Consider the following 18,006-nt stretch of genomic DNA (forward strand, 5'->3'; position numbering starts at 1 on the left):
ATATGATTTTATTCTATTTGTTAATGTTATGTATCAGATTGTTTTATTTATGGATATTGAACTATCCTTGAATCCCTAGGATATATCTCACTATATCATGACATATGATCCTTTTAAAGCACTAGTGAATTTACATTTATGTTTATCAGTGATACTGACCTGTACTTTTGTTGGTCTGCTTTTGGTATCACAGTGATGCTGGCCTCCTAGAATGAGTTTAGATGCCTTTCTTCCTATAAATATAAATATAATAAAATTCATTGAATTAAAAATGAACTATAAATATAATAAAATAAAATTATAGAAATATAATAAAATTCATCAAATTGAAAGAAGAAACATTTCTTCCTCTTCATTTATTTGAGAAAGAGAAGGATAGGCATTGACTCTTCTTTATATATTTGGTAGAATTCTGTGAAACTATCTGTTCCAGGACTTTTTTGGGGGGAGTTTTAAAATTACTGATTCAATTTCATTACTGGTAATTGGTCTTTTTCCTTTTTTTTTCATGTTTTTAAGGCCACACCCATGGCTTATGGAGGTTTCCAGGCTAGAGGGAAAATCAGAGCTGCAGCTGCCAGCTTACACCACAGCCACAGCAATGCCAGATCTGAGCCACTTCTGCCACCTGGCTCACAGTAACACTGGATCCTTAACCCACTGAGCAAGGCTCGGGATTGAACCTGTGTCCTCATGGATACTAGTCAGATTTGTTTCCACTGAGCCATGATAGGAACTCCTTTATCTATTTTGTACTTCATCCTTATTCAATCTTTGGAGATTATACATTTTCAGGAATTTTTGTGTTTCTTATAAACTGTCCACTTTATTGCCATATAATTGTTCATAGTAATCTGTTATGATCCTTTGTATTTCTATTGTGTTGGTTGTAACTTCTCTTTTATTTTTATTTCACTTGGATCCTCTCTCTGTTGTCCTTGATGAAGCTGGCTAAAGGTTTTATCAATTTGGTTTATCTTTTCAGAGAACAAGGTATTTTATTGACATTTCTATTTTTTAAGTTTCCATTTTATTTATTCTGCTCCAATATTTCTAATTTATTTCCTTATATTAAATTTGGATTTTGTTTGTTCTTCTATTTCTAGTTTCCTTAGTATAAGGTTAAGTTGTTTACTGAGATTTTCTTATTTCCCAAAGTAGACTTTTGTCAATAAAAGCTTTCCTCTTGAAACTGCTTTTAAATGTCCTATAAATTTTGGGTCATTCTCTTCTCATTTTCCTTTATCTGTAGGTAGTTTTTAAAATTTGCTATTTGATCTCTTTAGTGAACCATTAGTGATCTAGAAGCATATTGTTTAGCCTTTGCAAGTCTGAAGTTTTTTCTTAAGATTCATTTCTAGTCTCATAGCATTGTAGTCAGAAAAGATGCTTGATATGATTTCAGTCTTATTTACTGATGTGCATTTTGTGGCCTAGCATGCAGTCTGTCTTGAAGACTGTTCCATATGCACTTACAAATAATACTCTACTAACAATATTCTACTGCCTTTGGGTGAAATGTTCCATATATAAATCTGTTAAATCCATCTGATTTAATGTATAGTTTAAATCCAGTATTTCCTTGTCGATTTTCTTTCTGAATGATTTGTCTATGAATGAAAGTTGAGTGTTAAAGTCTCCTGCTGTTATTATCTTACTGTCGTTTTCTCCCTTTATGTTTGTTAATATTTGGTTTATGTATTTATGTCCTTTTATGCTGGGTACATATGTATTAACAATGTTTATAACTACATGGATCCATCCTTTTATCATTATGTAGTGTTCTTTGTCTCCTGTTACTTTGAACTCTTTATTGGGTAGATTGCTGTCTCTTTTTCTAAGTTCTTCTGGGGTTTTATTTTTTTCCATATTTGTAATATATTTCTGTGTTGCCTCATTTTACCTAATTCTCTGTGTTTATTTGTATTAGGCAGGTTGGTTATGTTTCCTAATCTTGGATAAGTGGCTTTATGTAGGAGATGTCCTACAGAGCCCAGCAGCACACTCCGCTTTGATCAGCAAAGACATATAATGTAGGGGGTACCCCCTATGTGGGCTGAATGGGAATTTCTGTTGTGACAGAGATTCCTACAGTGGTCATATTGGTAGTCAGGACTGGTCCCCAGCCATCTGGCTGCCAAGCGCTGCCTCATGTGGAGGCTGTCAGCTGCTGATGGTAGGGGAGGAAAGTCTTGGCATGGATGCATACATGGCTTAGGGGTCCAAGGACTGGTGGCAGCCTATTGGTGGGTGGGGCTGTGCCCTTTGTTAGCTGGCTGGGGAGGCCTTTGAGAGCCTGTGATAGATGTCAGCCCTCTGGAAGTAGAGATGGATTCCCAGGCAGCTGGCTGTTTGGTCTGTGGGTCTTAGGACTAGCGTTGACCATCTAGTTGGGCAGGTAAGCCCCAAGCACTAGTAGACTAAAGGGATAATTCCAAAATAATGCTTGCCAGCACAAATATCTATAAATTAGAATGAGTTCAAAATGGCTGCTACCAGTGTCTAGATCCTCATGGGACATCTCAGTTGCTTCCTGACTGTGGGTGGCTCTCCAAGATGAGCAACTAGATCTAACCCAAGCTCCTTTCACATTACTGCTTCTATGATGGGTTTTGGAGTTTGAGGGATTTTTTATGGACTCTTTAAGAGCTGAGTCTTTGTTTTCTATAGACCTTTGGCTCTCTTGTATTCAAGTCCTGCTAGCCTTCAATGCCAGATGTTCTGCAGACTTGTATTCCCATTGAAGGGCCCCTGGGCTAGGAGGCCTAAAGTGGGGCTTGCACCTCTCATGCCTTGGAGAGAACCTTTGCTGTTGTTAATTATCCTCTTGTTTGTGGGTCACCTATCTGGAGGTATGAATTTTGATTATACCATATCTCTGCCTCTCCTACCCATCTTGCTCTGGTTCCTTCTTTATATCATTAGTTATGGAAAATCTTTTCTGTTAGTTTTTAGGTCTTTATCATTAATAGTTGTTTTGTAAATAGTTGCAATTTTTTTGTGCCTGTGAGAGGAGGTAAGCTCAGGCTCTTACTCTGCCATCATGGCCACTCCTAATCACCTTTTTTTTCTTTATTTATTTCTTTTTTAATTTGGCTTCCTCTAGCCAATTCCTTTGAGATCATACAAAAAAAAATCATTGCCTAGACCAATGTCAAGAAGCCTTTCCCTATCTTTTCTTTTAATAGTTTCACAGTTTCAGATCTTCCTTATAGTAAAGGAAACAATTGACAGAGTAAAGTGACAGTGCATAGAAGAGGAGAAAATATTTACAAATCATACATCTGATAAAGGGCTAATATCTAAAATATATAAGGAACACAAACAAGTCCACAGTAAGAAAACACATAACTTCATTTTAAAAATGTGCAAAGGACCTTAATAGAAAATATAAAAATGGCCAACAGGTATATGAGAAATGTTCAACATTACTAATCTCAGAGAAATGCATATCAAAACTACAGTGAGGTAATCACTTACATGTTAGAATGGCATTATCAAAAATACAAAAGGTGGTGTATTGGTAAGGACCTGGAGAAAAGGGAACCTTTGTACATTGTTGAGAGGAATGTAAATTGGTACAGCTATTATTGAAAACAGCATGGAAGTTCCTCAAAAAGTTAAAAATAGGACTATCATTTGATTCTGAAATCCCACTTCTGTGTATCTGTCCTAACGAGTGCAAAGTTTCTTTCTATACCTACTCTGTATGTATTAACCCACTGAATTTTATGCTTCAAAAGGGTGAATATTATTGCATATGTATTATATCCCAATAAAGATGAACTGTTTGTAGAATATATAAAAGCAGTTAACAAGTGGAAATCTTGAATAAACACAGCTGGGAAACAACGTACTAGAAAATAAATAGTTACCATCAACATTATGAGGAAATCAAGTGTAGGTAAGCCAAACAGGAACTGAGTTATGTGGAAGTTAATTTATCAGGATGAGCACTTCTGAGGACCACTTCTAGAATTGATGTTTGGGGATTAGAGTTGTTTTTCAGTGATGGAGGATGTTACCATTATAGGGAGACTAATTGTGGAACCTTGGTGGGGATTTACTCTGCTGCTTAATTTCTTTATATTCTTATATGAAACTTGGATTACCTGAGGCAACTTGGCACTTGTCATCACAAACAACGTCATTGCCAAAATCACACGCTATGCCTTGTTCCCGCTTTACTGATAGTGAAAAGCAAAGTTTTCTGTTTTATTTTTGCAAAATGTCATTAAAATAGATAAAAATGAATTTGACATTTTTTAGTTTATTTGTAGCAGAGTAACTTTAAAATAGTATATAAAAATGATTTAGGGATTTAAGCCTGATTTAAGAAAAGATGAACATAAAATAAGTACTTATGATTCTCTCTTTCAGTTTCATCAGTCATTAAAAAAGAAGAAACACCTTCTGGAAATTATGAAATAGTAAATAATATTTCATTATATACCTATGAATTATTACATTTATATATGATATGAATTTAAATTTTAATACAAATATAAGTGATGTTATGGAAAATAAGATCACTCTCAATTTGTTGATTTCAGTGGAATTTGGCACACTTATTTTGTATTTCAATTTGACTGTTAAGAATAAAAAAAAGGGGAGTTCCCATCATGGCACAGTGGTTAATGAATCCAACTAGGAACCATGAGGTTGCAGGTTCGATCCCTGGCCTTGCTCAGTGGGTTAAGGATCCCATGTTGCCATGTGCTATGGTGTAGGTCGCAGATGTGGCTTAGATCCTGCGTTGCTGTGGCTCTGGTGTAGGCTGGTGGCTACAGCTCTGATTCCACCCCTAGCCTGGGAACCTCCATATGCCATGGGAAGCGGCCCTAGAAAAGGCAAAAAGACAAAAAAAAAAAAGAATAGAAAAATTATGCATTTGGTTCAAGAAATTTTGCATTTGAGAATTTGTGACAAATTAAAATTCAAATGAAGAAGAGGATATCTCTCTGTTGTAAATGTCTCATAATAAAGACATGGATAAGCAAATTATAGTACATGTATTTATAAACATGTGGAAATTAAGGCAATAATTATAGGACTTATGGGAAATGAAAGTAATCATATCATAAGAAACAAAAAGCTGAGTATAATGTTGCATTACTGCTATGATTGTAACAATGTAAATATCAGATGTGCAAATGGGAAAAATTTAGAAAACTAAAAACAAAAATGAAGATGATTGTGTTACTCTGGTGGAATCTGAGGCCATTTATTTTTTTTCTTGGCTAAATTTTCTTTAGTTTTTTCATATTGCGTTTACAACTTAATTAGGATAAATAGGTAAATCTTCATATGCCTATAAATATATATTGCGTATAATTTATTGTCTTTTTAGGGCTGCAACTGTGGCATATGGAAGTTCCCAGGCTAGGGGTTGAATCAGAGCTCCAGCTGCCAGCCTACATCACAGCCACAGCAATGCCAAATCCAAGGTGCACCTTCAGCCTACACCACAGATCACAGCAATGCCGGATCCTTACCCCACTGAGCGAGGCCAGGGATTGAACCCACATCGTCATGGATACTACTTAGGTTTGTTACTCTCTGAGCCACAATGGGAACTCCACATATAATTTAAATAGAAGAGAGAAAAAAGTAAAAATATATTATATGGAATGATCTTTAGCACCAGCTTTTGATTAAACAGAAGTTTCTAAAGTAATATGATTATTTTTGTGTGTGTGCGCAAAAGATCCAAACATTCAGAGAAAAATACCTTGGAGAAAGTATTTCTGCAAACAGACTGCCTATAATTATTACCTTAATTTCCACATGTTTATGAATACATGTTTTATCTCCATGGGTAAAGGGAAAGAAAAACTCTGTGAAAAAAAATAATGTATTTCTGAATTATGCCTTTCCAACTAGGCTTTAGGTTTCACTGGAGAACATCAAAAACAATTTTGCCCACCAAAAGCTTGAGACAGTCAACAGCACCTTAGAACCCTTTGTTCAACAAATGGCCCGTTTCAAGGAAGTCAACATTTTGGTTCAAACTAGAACATTTCCACAAGGGAAGGTTGCCGTGAGTGCAACATCCTGACCTAAGTATAGACATCATTGATGTTGAGAGAATTTTGGCAAATGGGTTGGGAACCACCAAAGAACTCTGATAGGCTGGGAATTTTATTATCTAAAGGAGGTTCAATTTATGTGCATTCTTGCCCAGAATGAAAAATTAAAGGACTAATACAAGCATTTCAAATTTTAGAAAAACATATTTGCAATATCCTAATAATTAAGATAGTGAGTTATTTGCTTAAATTATTAGCATAATCACTTAAAATCAGTTTTAGTGTGTGTATAGTCACAGTCTGTACCATTTATTGTCAGTGTACAAATGCAGCTGTCAAAATTTCAAAGCCAAACCAAATTATTTTCAAAGAATTCATTATCCTTCTTCAGAATTGGCCCCCTCTGCTCTTCCTCTAGCACCTGGCTATGATGTTGAACTACTGTCTGGTTATTAACATAAATATATGCCTTAGATATTAGAGGAGGAAAAATAATGACAAGAACTACTGCTTGAGTTTATTTTTACTGCAGCAATGTTTGGCCTTTTTAAAGGCATTTTCATCTGGATGGTTTATCTTCACACAGCAATTATTTATAAATGATCATAAAATGATTGGCAGAGGTGAGAATACATGTGGTTCTTTCACCCAGTAGTTAATAGTCCTGGAGGTGAAGAAAAATTTGGTGTACCCTGGCTTCATTAAGAAAATAATGAGAAGTATCTTATAAGTTTGCAAATTTCTAAAAATATCTAGAGTCTTGTCTAACAAGGAACAAATTCCAAATCCTTGAGAATGTAATTTCTCTTGAGTTTCTAATTTTACTTTCTAAAATAAGAGTTTCACTGATTATTCTTCAAATTCTTTTAGATAATATCTCCATATAAAATATTGTGTGGAAGCTTCATATATGTATGAAACAAAATTTAGTTGCTTGGTTTGATGTTACTTGGGAAATCAGGTCACCTTCATTTCTATGCCCAGAAACATCTTTGTGGAAACTCCAGAGTTCCCAAAAATTGACAATGCAAAGATTAATGAACTTGATGATTATATCCCTCTAACAGAAAGATAGCAGGATAATCTCAGTTACTTAAATTTGTTCAGCAAAGTAATTTGGAGGTTGCTGTTTCAAATGAATCAGTATTCATCCATATTGAATCTTCATGAAGAATCCCTTTATACACAATCATGAACAAAGTTTGATTTTCAAGAACCGCTTAAATTCATTTACATCTTTTAGATTGTGGAGCATATTATTTCATCAAAAAGAGGACTAGTTAAATTTTTTGACGTATTTTCTAATATTTTATCTTCCCAGAAAGAAGGAAGGGAGAAAAGAAAGGAGGGGAAGGAGACATTAAAAAAAGTGTTTGGGACCAAATAATTCATGTTCAAGCATTGGAATTCTTTTCTATTAGTTCTTGCTTATGTACAACTCTTCAATATTTTCTTTCAAAATATGAGGTCTTATGAGAGCCCTCCATACTGTAAAATCGCTATCACCGACACCTCCCTTTCTTTATTTCCCGGAGAGAGATGTGTCGGAAGTGGGTTCTGATACCTCCATATTAAGAGCAGGCTCACTGGAAACCAGCATGCTACCCTGATTCAACCTAGATTGCTACATGATTATCATTTCTGAGAAGGTATCTGCCCTAAATGTGTATTTTTATCTTTACTAGGGATAAGGGGCAGGAATCCAGTTGAAGCATCTCAAGAGATGCTTTCATATTGGACTCACTTTCCTTTCCTTATGCCTCTCTTCCTATGCAAATTAAAATATTAGTATCATTTATCTCAGTCTTTAGAAATGAAATTTGGTGTATTTGCCCTTATATGTCTGTGTAAAGATTTTCCTTATATGGTTTCATCCAAATAAGTTTTTTTTCAAATATTTCTTGATATTTTACCTTGTCTGGTTAAATATTTTTTATAAGAAATACTTTATTTATTTATTTATTTTTTTACTGTAATGCAGGCATCCATGAACGTGAAAGAAAATCAGGTCAAAATGCTTTTTAACCTTCTCCTGCCAAAGGGACATTAATTTAGGAAGATAAATTACATACTATGCTGTTTATTTCCCTCATTTTTATGAGATGCTTTGTGGAAATTTACAATTTGAGGTCAACAATGTAGCTTCTGTCCAAGCTTTCAGTGTTTCTTCTCAGATTTATTTTTGAAAAGAGGGGATCTTTCCTAGACATAAAACCATGTTTAGATAAAAGCAAAAGTTTGCTGAAGACTAAATACACATTTTTAAAACTAATCTTTGATAATTATACAATTTAAAAACCTTTGGTAACATTTTATTGGTGAGTCAGAAATTTCTTGGCGTCCCCTACTGAGTAAGAGAGCAGCTCTTCACCTTACATAGTAATTACTCCAACTAGCACCAAAAAAATTACCTGCTGGAAAACATTCAGAATATGTAATTGCATCTGGCCTGGTGCTTTTGAATCACTAAAAGGTATTCTTCCACTCAGTGAACCTAGAATGTTTCCGCATGCTTGGGTAATGATGCCATAGAGATGTTTAATTATCACTTTCCTACCTGACCTAAAACTGTTCATGAGTTTTGGCAAAGAGAAAGAAGACTCAAAAACTCAGTAAGCATTGGACTATTGATATCTTTCCAATGTGGAGATCTTATAATTACATATGAAAAGATTCTCTGTCTTCAGTCAGAGAAGCTTTGATGAAAATCTGCATATTAGGATTGCTTGCTTTTTTCACAAAGACAAATGAATTTTGGCAATTTACTTATCCAAGTTACAATGTATAGATACAGTTAAGAAATTTGATCTCACCAGTCTTTTTCCTTACATACATGTAGGAAAATGGTACAGAATTAAATCATGGCAGTGGGATGAGTAGCCACTGGAAAATATTAAAAAAAAAAAACTTTTCAATATAGATACTATAGGTACCGTTTATATTTTTCAAAGAAATTATAAGTGCCTAGCAGAGAATAAGGCTACCACAGTGTCTATCAGTGATAAAATTATAGATGATGTTGTCTCTCCAGAATATATGACATGGTTTTTAGGTTTTAGATTTTTGTTTTTAATTAGGTAATTTCTTTGTTCAGAGAAGCATATCACATATCTCTTTGTATATGTGATAAAGGTGAATGATTAAAAGAAAGATTCATTCAATGAAATGAAAAAGGCACTTGATCAGTTTTAAAACAGCATTTATATACGGTAAAGAAATGTAGACCTGGAGTTCCCGTCATGGCTCAGTGGTTAACGAATCCGACTAGGAACCATGAGGTTGCGGGTTCGATCCCTGGCCTTGCTCAGTGGGTTAAGGAACCAGCGTTGCCATGAGCTGTGGTGTGGGTCTCAGACACAGCTCGGATCCCACGTTGCTGTGGCTGTGGCATAGGCCGGCGGCTACAGCTCCAATTCGACCCCTAGCCTGGGAATCTCCATATGCCTCGGGTGCGGCCCTAGAAAAAAGACAAAAAAGAAAAAAAACAATGTAAGAGTTTAGTTTTTAAAATTATGCTTTTTAATGTAGCTTCTTAATATTTAGACTGAATCGAAGTTTTGTTTTATAAGAATACTTTGTCCTATGTTTACTTTATGTTTTGGTGGCTACATGGCATTTGTCAATAGACTATTTTATTTGACCTTGTGTGGTAAACAGAACAATGCTTTCTCACCCTAATCCCCAAACCAGTGGATATGTTACTTTATGTGTCAAGATGAACTTTGCATGTATGATTAAATTAAGGATCTTGAAATGGGAAAATTATCAGGGATTATTTGGGTGAGCCCAGTGCAATCACAATAGTTTTTATAAGACAGAGGCAGGAAGCATCAGAATCAGAAAAAGTGAGGTGACAGAGGAAACAGAGGGAGACTAGAAAATGCTATGTGGCTGGCTTTGAAGATGGAGAAAGGGTCTCTGAACCAAGGAATTCAGGTGGCTTCCAGAAGCTTGAAAAGACAAGGAAACATTCTCCCTAGAGTCTCCAGAAAGGACCACAACCTTGCTGGCACCTTGATTTTAGCTTGTTGAGGCCAGTTTTGGATATCTGACCTGTAGAAATGTAAGAAAAATAATTTGTGTTTTTTTACACTGCTAAGATTATAGTTATTTATTACAGCAGCAACAGTAAACTAATATACTTATTAATAATTCTGAGATTTGAGAAGGTAAGACATTGTCTCCAATTTATAAGAATGCCAGGATTATACAGTTAATATCTCAGGGATGAGAGTAGAACCCAGATTTCATGACTTCAAGTACAGTGCTTTAATTCTACTAGAATTTAGTTTAATCATTTTTGCAATGCTTATTAGGCAGCTCTGTATTAGTTTATGACCACTGACATAACAAATCACCACAAACTTTTTGGCTTAAAATAACATACATTTATTCTCTGTAGTTCTGGAGTTCAGATGTCTAGCATGGGTCCCTCTGGGCTAAGATCAAGGTGTAAGAAAGCCTGCATTCCTTCTGGAAGATCTAACGGAGTATCAGTTTCCTAGACTTTCCCAGCTTCAAGAGACCACCTGCATTCTTTGGTTTTTGGTCTCTTCTTCTGTCTTTAAGCCAACTGTGTAGCATCTTCAAATCTCTCTTTGACAATTACTGCTGTTTCTTTTGTCATACTTTCTTTCCTGGATTTTGCTTTCTTACCCTGTGATTATATAAGATCCACGGAGGTAATCCAGGATAATCTCCCTACCTTAATAATAGTCATTTAATTACAACTACAAAGTCCCCTTTGACATTTAAGAGACATATTGACAGGTTTTGAATGTTCAATGTGCACGTATTTGGGGGGCATTGTCCTGTCTCCCAGGGCCCCCAATGTATCAAATAATGTTCTAATTTCTGAGAATAAATGAAAATGACCAAAACCGATGGTATTCTATTGAGAAATATTGAACAGATAAGAGACATAATCTGATATCAGAAATCATTCTAACACTGAATAAAAATACAGTGGATAGAAGAGAAAGGGCAGAATGGAAACAGCTGTCTAATCAAGAGAGATTGGTGAGAATGTCTTTGTCTTTATTGTCCCTTTTCAGTTGTCAGCTTGAACAACTGAATGAGTAATAAATATCATTTAAAAACTTGAGAAAAGCAGGATGAGGAGCATATTTTAGTTTAGTTAGGGCTGGAAGTGAGAATTAAGAATTGGCTTCAACATGTTAAATTTGTGATTCCTGTTAGACAGCCAGGCAGAAAGTCAAGTCAGCAGTTGGACATGTGAACCTGAGTTTAGGGTAGTGTTTTGGAGTGAAAATTGAAGGAATTAGAAATCAGCATTTGAATGGTATTTAAATCCATGAGACTAGAAGAACTCACTTAAAGAGTAAGTAAAGATAAAGAGAAGGTTGAAAGGTTTGTCCCTGAGCATTTCAAAAGTAAGTAGTGGAGGAGAAAAGGAAGAATACAGCAAGTGAAACAAGTAAGAGGATATGAGGAAAATCCAGAGAGGGTAGTGTCCATGAAGCTAAATGAATATGGTATCATAAAAAGAAGAGATAACCAGGGATGCCAAATGCTTCTGACAGTTGAAACATTAGATGGACATTCTCACCAATTCATATACCTCCATCTATGAGTTCTACTTTCAAAATTCATCATTTCTAACTTCAAAATATAACCACGTTATATGACCTTGTTTTCTACCACATTCTATCATCCACCCCTTAGTTCAAATCAGCGTCCTAGTTTTTCTTAGGGCTAGCATTGGCGTTTCCAGACCCTTATTATTCTTTTTAGGATCTATTGAAATATTTACATTGTATCCAGTCACTTTTTGAAACAATTCACGCCCAAATTTTTCCTTTAATTTTATTTATTTTCTGTGGATATATAGTGGTGCATCCATTCATTCAACAATTTCATTTATCAAGAATATTCTATGTGCCAGGCACTGTTTTTTTATTTATTTTATTTTTTTTAATTTTCCCACTGAATAGCAAGGGGGTCAGGTTATCCTTACATGTATACATTACAATTACATTTTTCCCCCAGCCTTTCTTCTGTTGCAACATGAGTATCTAGACAAAGTTCTCAATGCTATTCAGCAGGATCTCCTTGTAAATCTATTCTAAGTTGTGTCTGATAAGCCCAAGCTCCTTATCCCTCCCACTCCCTCCTCCTCCCATCAGGCAGCCACAAGTCTCTTCTCCAAGTCCATGATTTTCTTTTCTAAGGACAGGCACTGTTTTTAATTACTAAGAATATAGCAATAAACAAAATAGACAAAAATATATACCATCATGGAGATAGTACATTATTTTGTGGTATCAGACAGACTATCTATCTATCTGTCTATAATATATGAAATAGTGTATGTTAAAAATAAGTTCTATGGCGGAAAATAAAGAATCCGAGAGAATTGTATCTCTTCCTTTCTAACAAATATGGTTTTAGTTACTTTTTCATGTCATATTGCCGTATTACTGTGCTAGGAAAAAATAAATCTAAAATACTGGCAGGAATTCTTAACCTATTTATTATAATTGTGATTATATTGATTTCTGTGAAGAAATGGGTTCCTGTAGTAATAGAGAACAACTGATAACAACCAAGTTTCCAGGAAGGGTAACAAAGATAGAGTGTTCCTCAAAATATTTGGTCTCAAATATCATGGTGTCCTTAAGAATGAATTAGTGGGCAGCCAACAAAATCTCGTTTTATATAACAGATAAAACTCCAGAACTGGTGAATGGAACTCTTATGATTCATCTTTATTTTTTTTATATAATTTTTATTTTTTTCCATTATAGCTGGTTTACAGTGGTCTCTCAATTTTCTACTGTAGAGTATGGTGACCCAGTTACACATACACATATAGATTCTTTTTTCTCACATTATCATGCTTCATCATAAGTGACTAGACATAGTTCCAAGTGCTACACAGTAGGATCTCATTGCTAATCCATTCGAAAGGCAATAGTCTGCATCTATTAACCCCAAGCTCCCAGTCCATTCCACTCCCTCCCCTTCCCCCTTGGCAACCACAAGTCTATTCAAGTCCGTGATTTAATTTTCAGTGGAAAGTTTCCTTTGTGCCATATATTAGATTACAGATATAAGTGACATCATATGGTATTTGTCTTTAAAATGGATAGGCATGGCTTCTCTTCCATTTTCCAGACTTTAGCAAGTCTAGATATCTAGAACCCCTTGCTTAAAGGGGAGGTTAGAGTCTCTTGAGGAAAGATATTGAAATGCTGCTCCAAACCTATACTGTATTTATTGTAACTCTTACTTCAACCTTCCCCCAAAGAGACTTATAGAATCACTATGCACTGTAGAAAAAATATAGCTAGAACTTTGAGAGGGAGTGGCTATTGGACATGTATTTCTTAATTGACACTAATCACCAAGAACTGAATTTATTGGTCAAATTAGAGTCTAAAGGAGATTAGGTAATAGCACATTAACTAAAGTTTGAGTCACAGTTGACCCAGTAAGTCCATGGTAATTTGTGTAACTTTCTCAATTCCCCAATTTTTTATTGGAATAGACAAACTTGACAATAGGTGGAATCCCTCTTTGACTGTTGTAATGGGAAGGGCCATGTGGAAACCCTTAGTACTTCCCCTCCTGACCAAATCAGTGAAGCAAAAGCAATGCCACTTCCCTCGGGTAATTACAAACACCACCAAAGACTTGAAGGATTAATATACCCATTTAACTTGCCTCTTTGCCTATACAGAAGGCAAATAGAACTTGGATTATTACGATCTTAATAAGGTACTGATTCCAGTTGTAGCTGTTGTTCAAGATGTGGCATCTTCCCTGAAATAAATCAACCTGGAATCTGGTATGCAGCTGTTGAGCTGGAAATTGCTTTGCTCTCTGTACCAGTTTACAAAGGTCATGAGAAGCATACTTTTCCATGAAAAGGCCAACTTCACAGTTTTGCCTCAGAGCTATATTAATTGTACTGCTTTGTATCTTGATCATGTTGACACTGGAATGCCACATTGTTCACTGTATTTTTGACATAAGGACCTTTGGACTGGAATTAGCAGGGAGCATCCAATACTTTAAATGCCTTAGTAAGACATTGTGTTGGAGATATACCCCATAAAAATCCAGAGACCCCCATACCTCATTAAACGTTTGAGGGTTCAGTAGTCTGCAGCATATCATGATGTTCCCTTCAACGGGAAAAGGTCCCATATGTGATTACATATATGGTTGCCACATCTGAACAGAAACAGGGAAAGAAAAAGTTCTGCAGCAAGTCTAGCCTACAACTCAAACTACTTTTCTGCTTGAGATTCAGGAACTGGCATCTGAATTGTCTATAAATGCAAATGCTATCTGGAGTCTCTCACAAGCCCCTGTGGCAGAATAGCAGCTCAGACATCTAGGATTTTAGAGTGAATCCATGTCCTCTTCTGAAGATATCCATCTCTTGTTGAGAAACAGTGTCCATTTCCAGTGTCCACAGGGAATGAATGCTTCAGCAGTGAATACTGACTGACTATAGATATGAGCTACTCATCAGGAACTATGTTATATGAGCTCTAGGATTTAAGGTTGGGTGCTCAAAGCAGTACATTATCACCAAGTGAAATGGCATATAGGAAATCAGGTTCCAGAAGGTCTAAGAATCGTAATTACATTGCGTCAGCACATGATCCATATTCTTTTGACAACTTCTCCTGAATTGTCTCTATGCTCCTAGCCTTCGCTTGTGTTCTCATGGTGATTTCTTGTGACCAACTAACTGAAGAGCAGAATCCCTTGGACCTTCCCTGGAGATGGTTTTGCATGGTTTTCTGGCACCTCCTTGAAGTGAATGGCTGTAGAATTTCAGCCTTACTTAGTTTTGGCCATGAAGAATACTAATGCTAGGAAATTTCCCAAGTGGAAAGAACTTCAAGCAGTACAATTGGCTTTTACTTTGCCTCAAATGAAAGATATTTAGTCATTGCACTGATTCATAGGTACTTGCTAATAGTTTAGAACTGGATAGTCAGGGACTTCAAAAGAACAGGATTGAAAAATAGTGACAGGAAGCTGTGAGGAAGAGAGTTATGTAGATGGACTCCTTGTAATATGCACAAAGTGTGAAGATATTTGTGTACCATGTGTTTGCTCACCAAGGGTTATATATTTTCAAGGAGGGTCTCAATAATTGGATAAAATGACATGTTCTCTAGACATCAGCTAGTCTTTGGCCTCAGTCTTCTTAGTAGGTCCATGTACAAATTGTCCCTGGGCCACTGGATGAAGGTACAAATTGGCCTGGGCCCCAGGATGAAGGTTGTGTATAGACACAGTAGTATGGACTTCTCTTCACTAAAGCTGATCTAGCTACTGCTGAGTGCTTAACTCTGCAGAAACGGAGATTGGTATTGAGTTCTCAATATGGTGTACGTCCTATTCCACTGGGCCCATTTCCTTTTGGAAGGGGCAATGACTTATTCATACTGAAATAAAAGTAATTCCAGAAGAAAAGTAAATTAAAACACGGGTTCCCTTAATTAGCTCTGGATTATTTGCCAGTTCCCTGGACTAATGAAATTTAAAGACATTGATTCAGTTGCCCTTGGCATGCAGTCACAAAACAATTACTTCAGTTATTTCTTGCATACACCTATAATCAGATACCTATAGAAATTAATGCTTTTGGATGTCCAAGTATTTGATGTCATAGAACAATATCATGAAATGTTTGACTACTTATATTAACATTAACTGGGCAACAAATATAACAATTGATCCTAAGTGCTGGCATTAGGGTTAAAAGACTCTAAAGTTAGATAGACCAAATGCATCAACAGGGTCAAACCAGCAGAGTTTTAATTTGATCTTTTGGCTTGAGGAAATGAGAGTGTCTCTAACAGGTTGCTTTTTTGGTTGACTGAAACCTGTAGCAAATATTGGTTACACTAAATGAAGTTGAAATGTCAGAACTTCCTTGGTACAATGGAGAGAAAACTATTTGAAAACAAAAGTATAGTTGATGTACAATGTGCCAATTTCTGCTCTACAGCAAAGTGACTCAGTTATACATACACACATGTGTTTGTACATGTGTGTGTATTCTTTTTTATATTTTTTTCATCTTGATTTATCCAGGAGATTATAGTTCCCTGTGCTATATAGTAGGACCTAATTGCTTATTCATTCTAAATGTAGTAGTTTGCATCTACTAATCCCAAACTCCCAGTCCATTCACTCCCTCCCTTTCCCCATTTTCAACTACAAGTCTCTTCTCTATGTCTGTTTCTGTTTTGTAGACAGGTTTGTGCCATATTTTAGATTCCACATGTATGTGATTTCATATATATTTGTCTTTCTCTTTTTGACTTACTTAGTATGACAATTTCTAGTTGCATCCATGTTACTGGGAATGGCATTACTTCTTTTTTAATGACTGAGTAGTATTCCATTGTATATATGTACCACATCTTTGTAATCCATTCATCTATTGATAGACATTTATGGTGTTTCTGTTCTTGACTATTGTGAGTAGTGCTGCTATGAGCATAGGGATGCAAGTATCTTTTTGATTGAAAGTTTTGTCTGGATATATGCCCAGGAGTGAGGTTGCTGGATCATCTGGTAGTTCTATATTTAGTTTTCTGAGGAAACTCCATACTGTTTTCCATAGTGGCTATACCAACTTTACATTCCCACCAACAGTGTAAGGAGTTCCCTTTGAGAGAAAACTATTTAAAAGGCTTGGGCAGACTGGATAATAGAATGCACTTACATTAAGATCTGCTCAACCATCTGCCACTGGGGGCACTACAGAAGACATTCCCTACATCAAAACTAAGAGAAATTTACATATTATTTATTGTAATGAAATTTAATTTTACTAATGAATATCAGTAAAATTCTCATCTAGCATTGAAACTAGAACACTGACAATACCTGATATCAAAGTGTGGTTCTACATTATCCTACTCCCTTCCCCTCTCTATCCAAGTTAACTACTTGCCTTATGTCTCATTATTCCATTTATTTTTTTAAATAGCAAGATTTCCTAATGGGTATTATCTTTTGAAATATTTTAGTTCCTACTCTTTTAATTCAATATTATATTTGTGATATGATCCCTAGTTTTGTACATTAATTCATTTGAGATTGCTGTGTGTAATATTCCTTTGTATGAATAGATGATATAAAATGTATCTCCAGACCTTTGTTACATTGAACACTATTGTTTCAGCCAGTGATGGACAGAGCTCCTCATATATATATGTAACAGTTTCTCTTGGGTTTATACCTAGAAGAATAATTTTGGTTTTGAGTTTGTGAATAATTAACTTTTTAGGTAATCCAGCAATTCCAAAGTGACTGTATGACCACAAGCCTGGATAAATCTCATTGATCTATATCTAATCCATCATTTGGGATACAAGATCTCTTGATTTTTGACACTCAAATTAATGTAAAAACCATATCTCATAGCATTCCTATTTTATATTTTCTTAATTACTAATAAGGTTGACAATCTCTTCAAAAATTTAATGGTAAAAACTGTTTCCTCTTTTGTGAAATCTCTGTTTTTACATTTTTCAGTTTTTGTTGTGTTTTCTCTTTGATAATAATTTATGGCAGATATCTGTATATTTTTAGCCCTTTACGTGTGGTATTTTATGAGTGTTCTAAATTTAAGAAGTTATTCTTAATCTTGCCATTTGCAACAACATGGATGGACCTCAAGGGAATTTTGCTAAGTGAAATAAGTCGGAGAAAGAAAAATGCCATATGATCTCACTTAATGTGAAAAACAACAACAACAACAATAACAAAAAAACCAACTCATAGATACAGAGAACAGATTGGTAGTGGCAGAAGCAGGGGGTGGAGGGTGGTCAAAATGAGGGAAAATTTCTATTTAAATAAAATAACATAGAATTTTTATCAGAGTTTAGTAAATTATCATTTTTTTTAGTATTTCTTGGACATTTACATTGAAACATTTACTCTATTTTAGGAACAATAGCGTATATTTACTTTT

Source organism: Phacochoerus africanus, chromosome 2, assembly GCF_016906955.1.
Source record: "Phacochoerus africanus isolate WHEZ1 chromosome 2, ROS_Pafr_v1, whole genome shotgun sequence".
NCBI classification, from domain to species: domain Eukaryota; kingdom Metazoa; phylum Chordata; class Mammalia; order Artiodactyla; family Suidae; genus Phacochoerus; species Phacochoerus africanus.